This window comes from Canis lupus, chromosome 38, assembly GCF_003254725.2.
Source record: "Canis lupus dingo isolate Sandy chromosome 38, ASM325472v2, whole genome shotgun sequence".
NCBI classification, from domain to species: Eukaryota; Metazoa; Chordata; class Mammalia; order Carnivora; family Canidae; genus Canis; species Canis lupus.
The window spans coordinates 22372015-22390391 of NC_064280.1; the positions used below are offsets into that span (position 1 = coordinate 22372015).

The window sequence follows — 18377 nt, forward strand, 5'->3', positions numbered from 1 at the left end:
GTTTCTCCTACTCTACTGTATGTGCTCCGGGAGCAAGGACCGTGACGATTTTATCCTTGTAGCCTGAGCACCTAGCACAGTATCCAGCACATAGAAAATGTTCAACGAATACTTTTTTAATAAATAAAGCAATATGTGCTGCAGTTTTGTGGGAATTAAAGACAACGTGCTTACAGCCCTCTGTGTGGTGCTTAGCGCATGAAAGAGCTCGATAAACGTGAGCATCATTGTTGTGCTGTTGAGGTTTCTTTTCTTTTTAAGATTGTTTATGTATTTATTTGACAGAGAGAGAGAGAGAGAGCACAAGCAGAGGGAGCGGCAGAGGGAGAGGGAGAGGCAGGGTCCCCACCGAGGAGGGAGCCCGACACGACACGAGGCTCCATCAACAACTCGATCAGCAACTGAACCGCCCAGGAGCTCCTTGGTGCTTCTGTTGTGCAACTGCATTCCTCCCGAACTAACAGAATCTTCTCACATGCCACCCAAGAAAGGAGGAAGGAAAATGGTGCCTCGGTGGCCCAGTCGGTTAAGCGTCCGCCTTCTGCCTAGGTCATGATCCCGGGGGTGCTGGGATCCAGCCCCACGTTGTCCTCGGGGAGTCTGACATCCTATGTGACCTGTTTCCACATCATTTGCTACCTTTTCTTCTCTGCTCAAATTTTGAAATTTCATTCTTGATCCCCAGGGAAGAATTTTCTGATTTTTTTTTTTTTTGCTAAGTCTGAAATCTTAAAACAAAAATTTTTTTTCCAAACATTTATTGAGGTATGAACGACATGCAAAAAGCTGTATGTACTTAATGCCTCAACGTCATGGGCTTGAAGGTAAGGAAACAGTCGTGAAACCATGACCACAATCGGTACCATAAACATAGCTGGCACCATCAGAAGGTTCCTCTCACCTCTTTTATTTTTAAAATTTTTTAGTTTTCTGTGTGAGAAGAACACTTACCTTAAGACCCATCCTTTTAGCAAACTTTTAGGTATGTAAGTCGACATGGTTAGTTAGAGGCGCTAGGATGCTTAGTGGCCTCTGGGACTTACTCCTCGGGCATAGCTGAATCTGCACACCTTGCTCCTCACTCAGCAGAGGTGGCGGGGTGCTGAGTCCAGCCCATCCTCCCCAGAGCGGGATGCAGCCTCCGGGATAACAGTGCAGCTCCCGCATCCTCCTTCCCTGCTCAAGGAGGTAGCCCTCACGTGCGTTCCCCCATCCTGCAGGGCCAAGCCGCTGGGAGCGAGCTGTGTGCTGCTGTAGGGCCACACATGGGGTCCCGTCCATGGGGGCCCCTTGGGACGCCGTCTGCAGGGCTCCACCCGGTCCGCGGGCTGGTTTTGCAGATCCGCGTGTCACCTGCCCTGAGCCCCAGCCTCTTTCCTTTGTTCTCAGCTGCCCCTCAATGAGGCAGAAATGCACGTTCTGTAAGCATTCTGGGCAACAGAAGCGACCCTCTCGGGAAGGCTGGGGAGGCAAGACACATCTCACTTTCTGTGTCTCCTGTGCGGGGAACCCCAGGCCCAAGAGTCTCTCCGGCCACTGAGCTGTGCCAGCTGGGGGAGTGGGTGACATAAGTAAAGGAAACTTTGCACCCTTTGCAATGGAGCTGTTCTCAGATTCTGTGCTCCACTGGGGTGCTAGGACCTCTCCACGAGACCCTGGAGCGCTCATAAAAGTATATCTGTCCATAATTGGCTGCTAATTGGCGTTCCTTTGGGAGGACAAGTGCTGGGCCCTCTTATTCCATCATCTAGCCGATGTGACTCTAATACATACATCTTTTCTCAATGTGTCTTTTTCTGATCACAAAAATCCATGTTCATTATAAATAATTCAAACATTCCACAAACAAAAATCCCCTACAATCCCCAAGATAACTGCCACAAATGCTTCCCTATTAAAAGAACAACTTCTTTACCAGAATGAATTTTTTTTTCTTACGAATATCTCTTAAGGTGTGCTTAGCTGACTCAGTTTGGTGGAGCCTATGACTCTTGATCTAGGGTTGTGGGTTAGAGCCCCACGTTGGGTGTGGAGGTCACTTAAAAAACTTTTTAATCTTAAATAAGTTTCCAATATCAGAACATACAGTTGTGCTACATTTTTTTTGCTTTTGATTAATTTTTATGTTTTATCTACAAATAGTTGAAAGTCAAATAGTGTTTTAAAATGCATACAACAAACTACAGTCTCTTATTTTATATTCATCTCTTCCATACTTCCCCTTCTACACACACACAATCTATTGACTTCTTATCTGTTTAGATTCATTCTTTCCTTGCTCTATCCTCCTAACATGAAGACAGCTCATTTTTGGCTGAATACCTATGCAAATGCTTTCATCATTATGACCATGGAAAATACTGTTGATTGCTGAGCCAAGAACTGACTATGATTACATTTCCCCCCTTGTGCACTTTTAGTTTTTCATGGAGTTAATTGCCTCGTTTTCCTTTTTGCTTTGTTTTCTCTGAACATCTATATTCCCATGCTCTCCGTTAGCTCTGTAAAAGCAATTCTCAATATAATTTTCCACCTAGTTAATTGTGTTAAATAATTTATCAGCTTTATGTCTTCTAGAGGCATCCCTACTGGGGCATCTGACTTCCTATTCCACCCTGAGCTGGTTATTTTTTTAAAAGATTTTATTTATTTGTTTGTTTGTTTATCAGAGAGAGAGATTGAGAGCACACAAGCTGGGGGAGTGGCAGGCAGAGGGAGGGGGAGAAGAAGGCTCCCCGCTGAGCAGGGAGCCCAATGTGGGACTTGTTCCCAAGATCCTGGGAACATGATCTGAACCAAAGGCAGACGCTTAACCAACTGAGCCACCCAGGTGCCCCTGAGCTGGTTATTTTCTATGCCTGATGCAAAGTCATTATCTTGGGGCTCCTTTTGCTATCGCCTTTGACAATCCCTTTACCTGTCTCCTCTGTGAGATACCCCAACTTTTATATCCCATGATTTCCTTTATATGTTTCTGAATTATTTTTTAAAGATTTATTTATTCAAAAAATAAATAAAATTTTTAAAAAAGATTTATTTATTCATGAGAGACACAGAGACATGGGCAGAGGGAGAAGCAGACTTCCTGTAGGGAGCCTGACACAGAACTTGATCCCAGGACCCCGGGATCATGACCTGAGCCAAAGGCAGACCCTCAACCACCAAGCCACCCAGGCATTCCTTTCTGAATTATTTAAATAGCCGCAGTAATAGTGTGTTGTTTTTTATTTTAAACCAACAAAATTCTTCTTAAATTTCAAATCCAGGGCAGCCCCAGTGGCGCAGCGGTTTAGCACCGCCTGCAGCCTGGGGTGTGATCCTGGAGACCCAGGATTGAGTCCCACATCGTGCTTCCTGCATGGAGCCTGCTTCTCCCTCTGCCTGTGTCTCTGCCTCTCTCTTCGCTCTCTCTGAATGAATAAATAAATAAATCTTTAAAATAAAATAAAATAAAATAAATTTCAAATCCATTTTTAAAGTTAAACAAAAAATTTTAAGCAGGCCAGGACTGTTGAGGAGAGAGAGCCTATGTGCTGGAAACTATGTGTTGGAGACCAGCTCTTAAGACCTCAAGATTCAGGGGGAGGGGATGGGGGAGCTTGAATAGGAAATAGCCAAAATAGTGGCTACAAGCAATAGATGAGTCATCCAAGTTAAATTACTCTTACACACTGGCTATCAACTACATTATCAGTCAGTGGAATAGGACAAGACCGAGAAAATTTGATCAAGAAGAAGGAAGGACTTCTAGGAACAGAGCTGTAGAGGCATTAGAGGAAAGAGAAGAGAGTTATTGCCATGCCATGCAAGCTTAGAGGAAATCTCTTTGGGTAGGTAAAAGAGTGCCTTCCACACCAAGGGAACTAACCAAAAAAAGGAAGACTTCCTTCAGAGGGAAAGAACAATAATCTGTGAAATCGGGGCAGGTAGAGAAACGTTTTCAATATCGAGGATGCCAAAAACCAGCCAGAAAATTAGAGATCATGTCATGGAAGGGATGCTAATCCATCTAGAGCAGGAAGTCTACAAGCATCCACCCTGAAGCTGGACAGCACTGGGGAGGGTCAGTACTAAAATGAGAACTAGACATGCTCATGAATATCTAAGAAGTGGGGAAAAAGCTTGTAAGAAAAACTAAGCTGACATGTCACTATAGACCAGGTAATAAAATACAGACTTCTTGATCTTTATCTTTTCTTAAACTTTTAAACATCCCCCATATTTATTATCAGTGTCACACTCTCTTCTCTTGGCTTCTGTGATACCACATTCCCCCCACATTTTCCTCCTTCTTTACCAGCTGCTTCTGTTTCCTTCCGAATCTCTTTCTCCTCTGCAGGATCAGTAAAGAATGGAGCTGATGTTCAAATCTGGGCCCCTTTCACTTCTTTACCACATGTTCTTGCATGACGTCAACCATCCCCGTGGTCTTAATACTGTTTATATGCTAATGATTCCCAAATCTATATCTTTAGCCTTGGCCTCCTGGCTTACAGCACTAACTGCCTATTTGGCATCTCCACTTAAATGTCTAACCCATATTTAGGATGTCAAAAAAGAAAAAGAAGAAAAAAATTTGGATTTCCTTCTTCAAGGCTCTTCTACTACTCTTTCTTGTTTCAGTAAATGGTACCATTGTTATGGGACACTCTCTATCATCTCCCCTCTACAGGCGTGAAGACCACCCAACGCTCACCATATAATTAATCATTTTTTCCTTTCTGGTGGGGAACAAAAGGAATTAGCCAACTGTAAGTAATCTATTGTTATGAAGGTAAACACATTAAGACCTGGATGCCCCATTCCCAAGAGACAGAAAATGCATTTTGCAGCCAGGGAAGAAAACATGCAGTGCCTACAAAATTCCTACAAAACAAAAACAAAAACCTTTCTTTGTCCAGAAAGTAAGCTTGTTCTTCAACGTTTTCATTGCAGAATGGAGGAAACTGCATCACCATTAAGCTGCTTTGGTTGAGGGAAGAGTTGTCCTAGAAAGATCACGAAAGAGAAGTCCTCTCCCCTTTTAAGCAACCCCCAGTGACACCCACTGGCAGTCCCAAATCTTTGGCATGAACTACAAGACCCCTTGTTATATCTCTGTTCCTTCCATAGCATCTCAGCCTGGCTTTCATTTTGCTCCTAGAATAATGCAAACTGCTTCTGTGCCTCTGCATATTCAATTCCCTCTGCGATATATTCTACACACACGCACACACGCAGGCTAGCCTCTTCTTAGTCATCGTTTGGGACTCAGCTTCTACATAATTTCTCCAGAGAAGACTTCTCTGACACCCTCGCTTTCCCTATTCCTGCGACACAGTCTCATAGCTCCCTCTGTTTCTCCAACCATTTATACAAATTGTAATTTAATAAGCATTTACGTAATTTTGTGTTTGATATATCTAACCCATGTCATTGCATTCTAGGTTCCAAGAGATTAGAGGCTGTGTCCCCAGAACCTCACATGGTACCTCGTCTATCAAAGGAGACGTTCAATAAATACTTGTTGAATAAGCGAGCAAACAATAGATCGGAAGTAATTTGGTAGATGAAAGTGGAGGAGGGAATTTATAGACTAGAGGAAGGACCAGGATACAGAACAAATGACATTAGGATTGTTAGCAGATGATCAATGTAGGGAATGCTGGGAACACCAGAGGGGGCTCCTGGTGTACAGAGGGATGGCTCTTCAGTGGAGTCACACCAGGATGGCACACCCCAAACTATCTCATCACAATGGCCTCTGAAATCTGAAATTTGAAATGATCTCTCTTCCTCTTCCTTACATTCCCCCTATACTCACTGGCGTTTCCTCCCTCCTTCATTCATTTTAAGTCACCCAAACCCTTAGTCTCTATCTGAATAGCTTCCATTCTCTGTCCCAGATCGATAAAGTCATTGTTAACACTCTTGTGCTCTCCTCCTTAGCTTTCCCTATTGCTGAGCCAGCCTCCAATCCAAAGGATTACCTGTGCCCCCTCCTGATTTCCCAGCGCAACCTGCGACATCCATAGGAGAAAGCCAATGAACCATGCAGCGCACCACAGATCCACACAGTTTCTCTTTGGACCTTTGCTCCAACCACTGATGCTTTTACCCACCCCCCACCCCCAGCTAATCCAAACACTCTCACCCTTTACATAGTTTCTGTAATCACCTATCCAGTGGTTCTCAACCCTCGACTGCTCATTTGAACCACAGGAGGAGCTTTTAAAACCACCAGCGTAGGGCCCATTGTCCAGAGGTACTCATCTACTTACTCCAGGCTGGGACTCAGGCAGCAGTATTTCTAAATTCCCTGGGGGACCCCAGTCCCAGTCTACTTACTGGCAGAAACATTCTTTTGCACATGTAGACTACATGGGGTCATCTTTGAGAGGAGATTGAATCTTCTTGGTGAGGTAATGTGTTGATCTTCAGATACTTTAAGAGAACGCGATGGCATACTTGTGGACTAGAGAATGAACTGCAGGTGAGTCTCCCCAGCTCTTCCCCTTTCCTAGCCATAGGCCCCTTTCCTAGCCCACCTGCCGCCTCCCTTTGACCCAGCACATAAGAGTGGAGGGGGAAACAATCATAGTGAACGGCTGATAAGAGGGATTTGGGAACCATGATGGGGTTGTTGTAGGGGTCAGGAGTCAGTAACGATGCGAGGAATGAGGAAAGTATTCCCTCGGCATACTTTCTTAAGTCCTAAACCAGAAATCACAAACAAGTAGCTGGAGACCAGGACCCTACCTACAGATATTTGGCCCCCCAGTACTTTAACTTCGTTGTTACTATTACACTATGCTCACCACAAGTAGCTACCAACTACCACATACAGTGGTATTACAACACCATGGATTACATTCCCTGTGCTGTGCCTTTCGACCCCTGACTTATTCACTCCATAACTGGAGGCCTGTATCCCCCACTCCCCTTCACCTTAATTTTTAGCTCATAACATGAAAAACGGAGACAACTTACCTAGAGATCTTCATTTCTCACTTTTCTTTAAAAATGCTTTCCAGAGCTCTGCCCACATCAGGAGTACATTTCTACAGGGTGCTGAGGGACATTTATCCTATTCTCAGTGGGGTTCACACGCTACACTCCATCCCTGGCCTGGCCTGCCCACCTCACCTGTTTATTTGATCTGCCTGATATCTATAAATATTGAAGCTTCCAACCTCTAGCCTGAACCATGAAGCTTTGCCCCACTCCATACTGGTTAAAGAAGCAAATTAGCAAGTGGGGCAAAGTAACAATGCCTGATTTCCCTTACCCCCTGCCCCCCAGCTATCCCCAAACCAATAGTTGGACCCCGTGTGGCTTTAGAACATTTTTCTAAAACTTTGAGTAAAAAAACACTGAACCTCCATCAGGGCCCAGTGTATATGTTGATAGGAGGGAGATCGCCGCTGATGGCTGCAGAACAGAGAGGGGGTAACCCTGCTCCAGGGTCTCAAGGCAGTCATTTCATGCTAAATTTCACAATGATGAGAATGGGTTGAGAAGTGACTTCTCAACCTGAGACAGGACATCTGAATCCCTGGTTTTCCTCTTCCTAGAGGTTATCTAAAGACACTTCCTGTAGAAAAGAAGGAAAGGGACATTGTCATTGACCTCTGACTCCCTCTAGAATGAGTGGCTTATGTCCAAAGCTTTCACTTCCTCATACTTGATCCCAACAGGCTTCTGAAGCTGCCCCCTTAGAAGCACCAACATACACGTGCAAGGGTCTTTCCTCTGCATGCTGGTGCCCTCTGCAGCACTTGACATTACAGAGTCCTCTCCACCCCTGAAGTTCCCCTCTTTTTAGCTCTCAGTATGACATGCCATCCCAGCCCTCGCCCCTGCTTTTCTGGATCCTTTTACCTCCCCTTGGCTTGGCTTCTCTTAGGATTCTTATCTCATAAATAGATTTATTTCCCTAGGTTCTACTCACTGGACACTTCCTGGATGTTCCATAATCACCTTAAATTCTGCTTTTCTCTCTCCTTTTATTCACTTCCATAGACTATATATCCTTAACATTCCTAGTGACTCAAAGAAAGGAGAAAATCCCTACCAAAGCCCCTCTTGGGATCTGATAACAATCCAAAGCGTAGGTTGAGTTCATGGCAATTTAAGACAAAGGGGAAAGTAACTTAAATTTTTAACCTCTTGGGCAGCCCAGGTGGCTCAGTGGTTTAGCACCGCCTTCAGCCCAGGGCCTGATCCTGGAGACCCGGGATCGAGTCCCACATCAGGCTTCCTGCCTGGAGCCTGCTTCTCCCTCTACCTGTGTCTCTGCCTCTCTCTCTCTGTGTCTCTCATGAATAAATAAATAAAACCTTAACAAAAAAATTTTTTTTTTTACTTCTTACAATAGAGATTTTCAGGAGAGGAAGCATGCAAGACAGGAGCCTGCTTGTAACAGAATGTGAAGTTTGAAAAGACATAGTCAGTGCTACAGGTTTATATTTAGAAAGCAAAATGCACCTCTCCAACAGCTGATCCTACAAGTAACTGCATTTATTAAGCAGTTGTTATTTAGTTATTCATTAATTTATTAAACATTTAACTGCTCCCTGGTGCCAGGGACTAGGTGTTAACTTTTAACAAGATAGACAGGGCCTCAGTCCTCAGGGATCATGGAAATAAGAAACCCTAAACAAATATATAATAGATCTAGGTGGGTAAAAACAAATAAATACACGATTACCTCTGTGGTAAGTTCTATAAATGAGTCCTTCAGAGGTACTGGCAATGTCACTGAACCTGCTAGGCTCTACGACCTCAGGGCTTCTATACTTCCTACTCTCTCGGTGCACATCTCTAACCCCAGGTCCTTGTGTAGCCAGCTTCTTCTCACTATTCATATCAAAGAGATTTTCTGGGACTCTTGGGTGGCTCAGTGGTTGAGCATCTGCCTTCAGCTTAGGGTCCTACCAGGACCCTGGGATTGTGTCCCGCACCAGGCTCCCCATAGGGACCCTGCTTCTTCCTCTGTCTATGTTGCTGCCTCTCTCTGTGTCGCTCATGAATAAATAAATAAAATCTTTTTTAAAAAAAGACATTTTCTTTGATTATCCTATAATTTAAAATTGCTCCTAGCCTCCCCACTCCCACTCATTCTGTCCTATTACCCTTTGTTTTCTCAAAGCATAGATCACTGTTGAATAATATATTATTTATTTCTATACAGGTCTTGCCTGGCTCCCCCACTACACTCTAAGTTCAGTGGTGGTATAGATTTTGTCCCTTTTCTTTTTTTTTTTTTAAGATTTTGTTTATTTATTCATGAGAGACACAGAGAGAAAGAGAGAGGCAGAGACACAGGCGGAGGGAGAAGCAGGCTCCATGCAGGGAGCCCGATGCAGGACTAGATCCCGGGACCCCAGGGATCATGCCCCGAGCAGAAGGCAAACGCCCAACTGCTGAGCCACCCGGGCATCCCTGTCCCTTTTCTTCACTGTATTCTTAGCACTCAGAATAGTGTGTGAAACCAAATACATACTTCAAATTTTTGGCAAACTGATGAAGGAACAATTAGAGAATAACAGGGAGAAGCCTACCCAGATAGGGTGATCAAGAAAGGCTTCCCTGAGGTAGCAACTTTTGGAGGGGAATATTTTTTAAAATTTACAAATAGTAACCTGCAATCAAAACTTCTTATCTGGTGTGGAGAAACACACACACACGCACACGCACACACACAGGACCAATTCTCAACCTAGAACATGCCCTGTCCTGGATCTCAAGATGACTTGTCAAGGTGGGGGGTTGCCATTCAACATCCATCCTATCTTCCTTCCATGCACCTTCCTGTGCTACAGAAACAGAACATCTAATGAACTATATGTCCTAGACTTCCATGAAGTTGGGCAGTGCCTTTCTGTTTTTCTTATCAACTTTTTATTGTACAGATGTAGGTTTGAAGAAGGCAAAGTGTCAGACTTAATCAGTGCTGACAATTCAGATAAAGAACTCAGACTTTAGAAATAGAATTCACAGGAATCGGTGACTTGACTATATATGGGAGAGGAGGAAGAGACATATGACTATGATGAGTCAAATATATCAGCGATTGACTGAAATTCAAAAACGAAGAGAAGGAAGTTTGGAGAAAATAATTAATTCGGTCTTGAATGAACTTAAGCTGCCTGAAGGACATCCAAATTCTATTAGTGAACAGTCAGAAATAGAAAACTAGAGCAAGAGAGCCCACTTGAGGCTGGAGCTACAGGTCTGGAAGCCACATGCATTTGGGTGGCAGCTGAAGCCATGGGGTTGGTGGGATCATCCAGGGAGTACACATACAGTGAGAAGAGAAAGGGGCATGGCGGGAGCCTGGGTCACTGAGAAGTTACCCCTGAGAAGGAAAACCCACCAGATGACAACAAAAGGAATTGACAGAGAGGTAGGAGAGCCAACAGATCTCAGTCACAACACTTCAAGATAAGTGAGTTTCAAGAAAGTGGAAGTGATGACAAATTCTGCAGAAAACTTAAGAAAAAAACTTTGCTAAGCAGGAGATCATGCATGACCATGCAATGAACAATTTTAGCTCTGAATCTCATGTTATAAGACTGTGCAACCACCATCCTTCCTATTAGAGTCACATGCTATCCTCAGATCACCACCCCCTCCCCAACTCCTTGAGTTTAGCTCCTCGTTGACTTGTACACTTTTCAACACTATTCCTTTCACACTTCTATCCATGCACGTGTTCCTTCCATTAGCCTCACCTTTCAGATCCCTGGCCTCCTCTCCTCCAATAACCTTGTCCTCCACTCCTTTCACTGGATTAGCTTTTCAGCTTTTCAGACCATCCTGGTCTTCTCCTCTATCTTTCTGGTTCCTCCTTATTGTTTCTTGGCTTGGCTCCTCTTGTGATTCTTGTCCCCTAACCTGATTTGTTTCTGTATTTCTGCTGATTAGACATCTCCTGTAGTCAATACCCTAGTATCAAGAGCTACAGCCTTTCTGTAATCTTAGTTTCAAGCATCCTACTCTCTCTAAATCCCACCTTCTGTCTTTCCATTTCACTCCTTCTTTTGCTGCATCTCCAGTAATCCCTTTACCTCCATGCCCCAACCAATAGTCCATCGATCGAATTACCTTTCACTATTGCTCCTGCCCGTCAGGGCATCACTTTCCTCCTTACCCAGTTGAATGTCAATAATAAGTCATTGTCATCACTCCCTCCCACACGCCCTTCATTTCACTCCCTTGTTCCATTTTGAGTTGTATTTCCTGGCCAAAAAAAAAAAAAAAATTAATACTGCCTAATTCCAACTTGGGCTCATTCATGCCTGAATTGGCAAAACTAGCTGAAAAAAGGTACACAATCCTGCTATGATTAGTCTCATTTAAATTTATGATCCCTAACTTCATTGTTACCAAGTGATTATTCTGTATTTCTCTTGTTCGTTCTCTCACTCTCCTAAACAATTAGGAGGTGAGGGCAGAGAAATCGTAGGAGGCACCACATTCTAGTATTTCTTCAACTATCTTTACTCACTGAAAAAAGCTTTCCTTACTGAAAAAAGCAAGCTGTCTGAAGAGTATTTTGACAGCTTCCGTTATAACACGCTTCGTTTGTATCCTACTCTGTCTTCTCTTCCTCTGTATCTTTCTTCATCTTCTTGTTACTATGGATGAATTTAATGAACTGTGTCAAGTGAGGGACAGTTCCTCTACTCATGCACCTATCTCCTCTCACCCGCTCTAGGACATTGCTCCAGCAATTCTCCCCTTTTAAATCTGCTTTAACAAATTCCCCCTCTATTAGATCTTTCCCGTCAGATTACAATCAGATTACAGACATGTTATTCTCCCATCTAATAAACAAAACAAAACTCTTTTGATCCTACTTCTCTTCCTAGTTACTGTTCTATTTCTCTTGTTCACAGAAAAAATCCTACTTTTCTCCTCCCACCCTCTTGATCCATTGAAATACTCAGTCCTCAAATTACGTGAGCTATCAGCGTTATTTGATTTGGTCAATCCCTTCCTTCTTCTTGAAACATTTCTTCAGTCATCTATCAGGACAGCACCTCTCCTGATTTTCTTCCCATCTCCTGGCCACTCCTCTGTCTCCCTCACTGGCTCATGCTCATCTTCTCTGCCTGTTAACATTAGATTACTCCAAGGCTCAGTTCTTAGAATACTTCTCTTTTCTATTTTTTCTCATTCTGATGATGATCTCATCTATCCTCATAAGTATGAATTCTACCCATAGGATAATGACTGCCAAATGCATATCTCAGTTCCCTTGACAACTAAACTCCATCCTTTATCCAGCTGCCTCAAGACTTCTACACTTGCATGTCTTCTAATCACCATCTCATGTTTAGTTGGTGCAAACCCAATCTCCTAATATTTCTCCCGACCTGCTTTTCCCACAGCGTTCCTCAGCTCAGTAAACTACAACTCCATCCTTCCGGTTTCTCAGTACAAAATGTCTGAGTCCTTATTTCTCAGACCCCACATCCCATCTGTCATCATAGGTTATTGTTTCTCCCTTTAAAATAGATCCACTAGGGATGCCCAGGTGGCTCAGCAGTTAAGCATCTGCCTTCAGCCCTGGGCGTGACCCCGGAGTCCCGGGATGGAGTTCCGCATCGGGCTCCCTGCATGGAGCCTGCTTCTCCCTCTGCCTGTGTTTCTGCCTCTCTCTGTGTGTCTCTCATGAATAAATAAATAAATCTTTTTAAAAAAATAAATAAAATAAAATAGATCCATTATAGCCATTTCACTGTGACTCCTGTGATCCAGATCACCATCATCTATCATCTAAATTACTGCAATAGCCTCCGAACCAGGCAGTCCTGCTTCCATCCTGCTCTTTTCAATCTACTCTCAACACAGAGTGATCCTTTTAAAACTTCAATCAGAAAGTATCACTCCTCTGCTCAAACCCCTCTAATAGCTTTTCATTTCACTCACTGTAGAACTTAGGGCCATTAAAATGGTCCAAAACGCCTGATGTGACTTGATCTTCCTGATCAAGATCAAGATCTTCTTGATCTTACTTCTCTGACCTCAATTCCTACTAATTTTTCCCCGCACTCTCAACATAAGCCACATTGGCTTTCTGGATATTCTTGAAACATGCCAAACATTCTTACTTTGAACTTTGACACTTGGCTATTTTCACTCTCTGGAATGACGTTCTTCCAGATATTTACATGGCTCATTTGCACATCTCCTTCTGGGTTTTGCTCAAATATCACTTTCTGGAGAAAACGATTTGGGAACCATTTGCATCTTGGTGACAGCTGAAGCCATGGTATTGATAAGATCACCCAAGGAATGTGTCTATAGTGAAAAGAGAAGATGGTCACCTACAGACCCCTGAGTAATACCACAGTGGAGAAGAATCCCAACAGAAGAACAAAAAAGGAATTAACAGAGAGTTAGAAAAAATAGAAAATCCTAGTATCACAAAATTCAAGGAAAGGGAAAAAAATAGGAAGCACATAAATAAATTCTGCAGAAAACCTAATATAGAAATGTGGTGAGTAGGAAGTCATCAGGGACTTTGGCAAAGACGGTTTCCTTGATAGGGTGGGTTGAAGCTACTGAGCAAGGAGTTGAGGAATACGTGGAAAATATGGAAGTAGAGACTGAGATTGGAGATTACTGTTTTGAGGAGCTTGGTTCAGTAGAGAAAGAGGGAAATTAGTTAGTGGCTAGGGGGTAAATGCAGGTACATGAGAAGGAAGGTTTTGTTCTAGGATTTCTGTGTTATAGGCGGGGAAAAGCTTGAGTTTGTTTATAGAGTAAAAGGAGGTAAAAGAGGAAGAAGTGAAAGATCCAGTAGAGGATCATTGATACAGCAGTCTTGCAAAGAGGATTCAATAGCATCCAACAAAGGTTTATGGTGGACCCACTACCAAATGATACCACATTGAGATATAATGAGATATAATGAGTGAGATATAATGAATGAAATAAACATTTTGTAGCATAATGGATATGGGCAAGGTTAAAACCACAATTGTAAATTCTGATTTTTAAAGCCCAAATAAGGGCGCCTGGATGGCTCAGTCGGTTGAGCATGTGCCTTTGGCTCAGGTCGTGATCCCAGGGTCCTAGGATTGAGCACCGCATCAGGCTCCCTACTTCTACCTCTCCCCCGTGCTTGTGCTCTCTCTCTCTCTCTCTCAAATAATAAATAAAGTTTTAAAAAAAAACTGAAAGGAGCAAAGGAAGAAGAAAAGGATTGGTTATAGGAAATTGAGGGACTTTATATTTTTATGGCCTCTACTTTCTCAGAAGGCAAGAGACTGCAATCTGTTGACAGTGAAGGGAATATGAGAAGAGGGCATAAGGAAGGTTAAAAGATTTGCAAAATAATTAAAGGGATTAGGAGAGGAAGCTAACAAAACTAAAATGAAAAAGAACTATCAAACCGCTCTCAATACCTACATGATACTAAATACCATTCATTTGTAGGGGCTCCATTCTCTGCAATTCTGTGATTTTTATCCACTAACCTTCAGCACTCAACTACAGAGTGGCTTGTAGAACTTGGAGATGGTTGGTGGCTTACAGTGCAGGGAAAGAGGTCGTGTGTAGTGGGAGGATCCTGAAAACTATCAACTTGAGTTTGTCTACTTCCAGCCCATCTTCCTTTTGCCTGCCTCTAACAGAGAGACGGTAAAAGCTAAACACTTAATCCCCCAGCTCCCCTGCAGCTAGTGGAAACCACGCATCAACGAGACATAAGCATAAGTCTCCTGTTCCTCCCTTCTAGTGTCTACCGCACAGTCATGAGGCCTGGCGAAGCAGCAGCCACTTGGTGACCTTGAGGCAACAAGTAGGAGGATAAAGTCAACATAGTAAGAAAGTCAGAACAGAAGGGAAGAAAGAACATACATCCTGATTGTGTTCAGGGCTGAGTTGTTGGCTCTGGACTGCCTTGCCTCAGGCTTCTTACCATGTGGAACAAATAAACCCGTATTTACATAGGACACGTCTTTGTGTTTTCTGGTGGTTTTCAACCAAATGTGTTCATAACTGAAACAGAGGTCTGGGCTCTGCAGGTATATTAGTCATGATGCTTTTGGTTGTAAAAAACAAAAACATTAGGTAAATGTAGAAGCTTCTTTTATGTCCCAAAATGCAGTTTTGATTTGACAGAGCCTTTACTTCAATGACGTCTGTCTCAAAATGGCTCCAAATAATTTCTGTACTACAAAAATAAAGCCAAACTTGGGGGGTGGGGATATTATAAAATACTATAAGGGAAAAAAGCGGGGAGAGGATTTATTGACTCATATATCTGGAACATCCAAGAGATAAAATTGGCATCAGGTCTAGAAAGATCCATAATCCAAACAATATCTTAAGAAAAACTATATCTCTAAGCGTTGCTTGCCTCTGCTTGGCTTTATTCATTCTCAAATCTCTCCAAGTATGAAAGACAACTTCCAGCAGCTCCATTTTTAGGTATTCCTTAGAGCACATGACCCCATAGGCTGGCCCTGACCCTTTCTTTCTCTTACAGTGTCCGCATTAATCCCCAACATGAATTGCTTGCATGGCCAGGCGGGGGCCCACATTCATGGTGGAGGTGGTTAGGCCACAAGACCAACAGCCTCACCAATACCATATGGGATGCAAGAAGAGTTAATAATGATACAGATGTTCAGCATACAGAGAAGCAATAGGCCGACTACTGGGAAGGGAATTGTGGGAGAACAAAGTGAGGCTAGGAAGGAGACAAACTGGGGGGAAATGAGAGGGTTATTGATGAGGCTTATAATCTGTACTGCGAAATGGTACAAGACATGGAAGGATACGAACCTGTGGTCAAACAGCAGGATACAGCAGCTCAGTATTTCAGACAGGTGGAACAGTTCTAGTTGATAATTGACAAGGTCTAGTTTGTGCGTAGAGAAGGTGATCAAAATAATGATCTGAGTCGAGAAAGTTAAGGTACCAGATCAAGATAAACAAGGATAGATTTATATTTTAAAAGCCCTAAACTAGTAAAATATTTATGGTACCTGTGTTAATTATCTATTGCTATATAACAAATCACCCCTGGAAACCACCATTCTACTTTCTGTTTCCTTAATTTCAATGATTCCAGATACTTCTTATAAGTATCTTACAATATTTATTATTTTGTGACTGGCTTCCTTTACTCAGCATAATATCGTCAAAGCTCATCCACGTTGTCACATGTGACAAAATTTCTTTCCATTTTAAGGCTGGAGATCTATTGAGTTTTTAATTTCAGCAATTTACGTATCATTTCTGGAAATTAAATTTTATAAAATCTTGTTTTTTGGTTTTACTTTACGTTTTTAATAATTTTAAGCATAAATTTTCCTTTTTTAAATATGCTGACATTTTAAATCATAATGGGTTGTTCCCTTGCATGCTTTGAATATCCCATCAAGGAAAAATGGGAAGTTGTTCGATGGGTACAGTTTCAATTTTGCAAGATGAAAAAGTTCTAGAGATCTGTTACACAACAATGTGAACGTGTACACTTAAGAATGGTGAAGAGAGGGACGCCCGGGTGGCTTAGCGCTTAAGCATCTGCCTGCAGCTCAGGGCATGATCTTGGGGTCCCGGGATTGAGTCCCAAGTCAGGCTGCCTGCGTGGAGCCTGCTTCTCCCTCTACTTATGTCTCACCTCTCTCTCTCTCTCTCTCTCTCTCTATGTCTCTCATGCATAAATAAACAAAATCTTAAAAAAAAAAAAAGAATGGTGAAGAGAGTACATTTTGTATTATGTGTTTTTACACAATTTAAAAAGTTTTAATTTAAAAAAACTCAGTAGACATGTCCACCAAGATAAAGTTGATATACTTTTCTATTCTTCCCACTGAGTACAATGTAAAACCCTAGACATTATATATAAAACAAAGATGATGAAGGTGGAGAGAAGGCAGACAGGCTAAGGAACTCAGGGTCCAAGGGAAAACTCCCTGGTGAGTTTTTGTTTTTGTTTCATATACCCCAAGTTTGGAGCTGAAGAAGTCAGCTGTCTAGAAATGCCAGGAGGGATAGACAACTTATACCTGAAAACCATCAACATGTAGGTAATACTTAAAGGCCTGAGACCAAATGTGGTCCCACGGTGAGTCGATATAGATTGAACAGAGGAGAGGCAAAGCAGACTATCGCCTCTGGAAGAGGAAGACCTAACAATAAAGAAGTGTGAGAAGGTAGAAGTGTCAGAGAGGTGGAAGAGAAACCACTTAGGTGCCAGGCGTTGGGCTCATACTATACAGATTATCTCATTTAATCCTCACAACAGCCCTATGGTTTAGGCACTATTATTATTTCCACTTTACAGGTGAAGAAATTGAGGCTTAGAAGCTAAATTTCTTGCCCAAGTTCCCACGAAATAGAGAGATACTAGCACTAAAATCCAAGACAAGAGCAAATGTCATGCTTTCCGTCAGTACGTTGAACAAAGAGGGTTTCAAAAGTCTCAGGTGGTGACAGTCAGTTACAGGATAGTCTGGAGAGAGTCGGGACACCGGGAACTAGTAGTTAGAGAGCTAAGAAAGAGCGTGGGTGAGATAAAGGTCAGCCAGGAGGATCAACACGGAGAGACGGTCTTAACCAAGGAAACACTGAGAATTTTAAAACTGATGACGCGTAGGAAATAAAGGAGGATTATTCAGAGAGCAATCCAAGGCCTCGTGCTTGGTGATTGTGACACAAAAACAACTTGCTGGGTTGCAGAATTCAGCTTGAGAGATTTACTAGAAGACACTCCTGTATTTTTCCTTTACTCTCCCCACTACTGCACGCACCAATTGTGACACCAATTGTGTGGGGGTGTTTTCCACACACCAAGCAATTCTGGGACACCAGGGGCGAGTCCCACAGTTCAGTCCGGTTCGGGTACCACCTGGAGTCAGACTCAGATGGCACCGGGTAGGCCTCAGTCCCACAAATTTACCCCACCCCAACTTTAAGTGCCAGTTGCAAGCCCAGGTTGTCACCTATAATCTGACCCATCGGCTATATATTGAGGTGCCCCCGACCCCTTCACTGAGTTCAATAATTTGCTAGAACGGCTCATAGAACTCAGAGAAGCGTACTTACACTTACCGGGTGATTATAAAAAGCTATGATGGGGCACCTGGGTGGCTCAGTCAGTTAGCATCTGTCCAGCTCAGGTCATGCTCTCAGGGTCCTGGGGTGGAGCCCCACATCGGTTCCCTGCTCAGTGGGGAGCCTGCTCTTACTTCCTCTCCTTTTCCCTCTGCCCCTCCCACCGCTCTCCCTCTCTCTCTCTGAAATAAATAAATAAATAAAAAGTTATCATAAAGAATACAGATGAACTTATAAGGGGAGGAGATGCCTGAGGGCAAGGAGGCACGGCACAAGGGGCCTCACCGGGTGCGGCATCTTCCCAGGACTTCCGTAGG

General features: G+C 43.1%; 2 long non-coding RNA genes across 2 annotated transcripts in view; one reads left to right on the top strand and one right to left on the bottom strand.

The window, feature by feature from the left end:
• LOC118353591 (uncharacterized) overlaps positions 1 to 18377 on the bottom strand; it is a 30496-nt gene that overhangs the window by 4840 nt on the left and 7279 nt on the right. The window lies entirely within an intron of this gene.
• On the top strand, positions 5694 to 14948 carry LOC112642876 (uncharacterized). The gene is made up of 2 exons (XR_003125478.3): positions 5694 to 6472; positions 14732 to 14948. It is a non-coding gene; the product is annotated as an uncharacterized LOC112642876 (long non-coding RNA).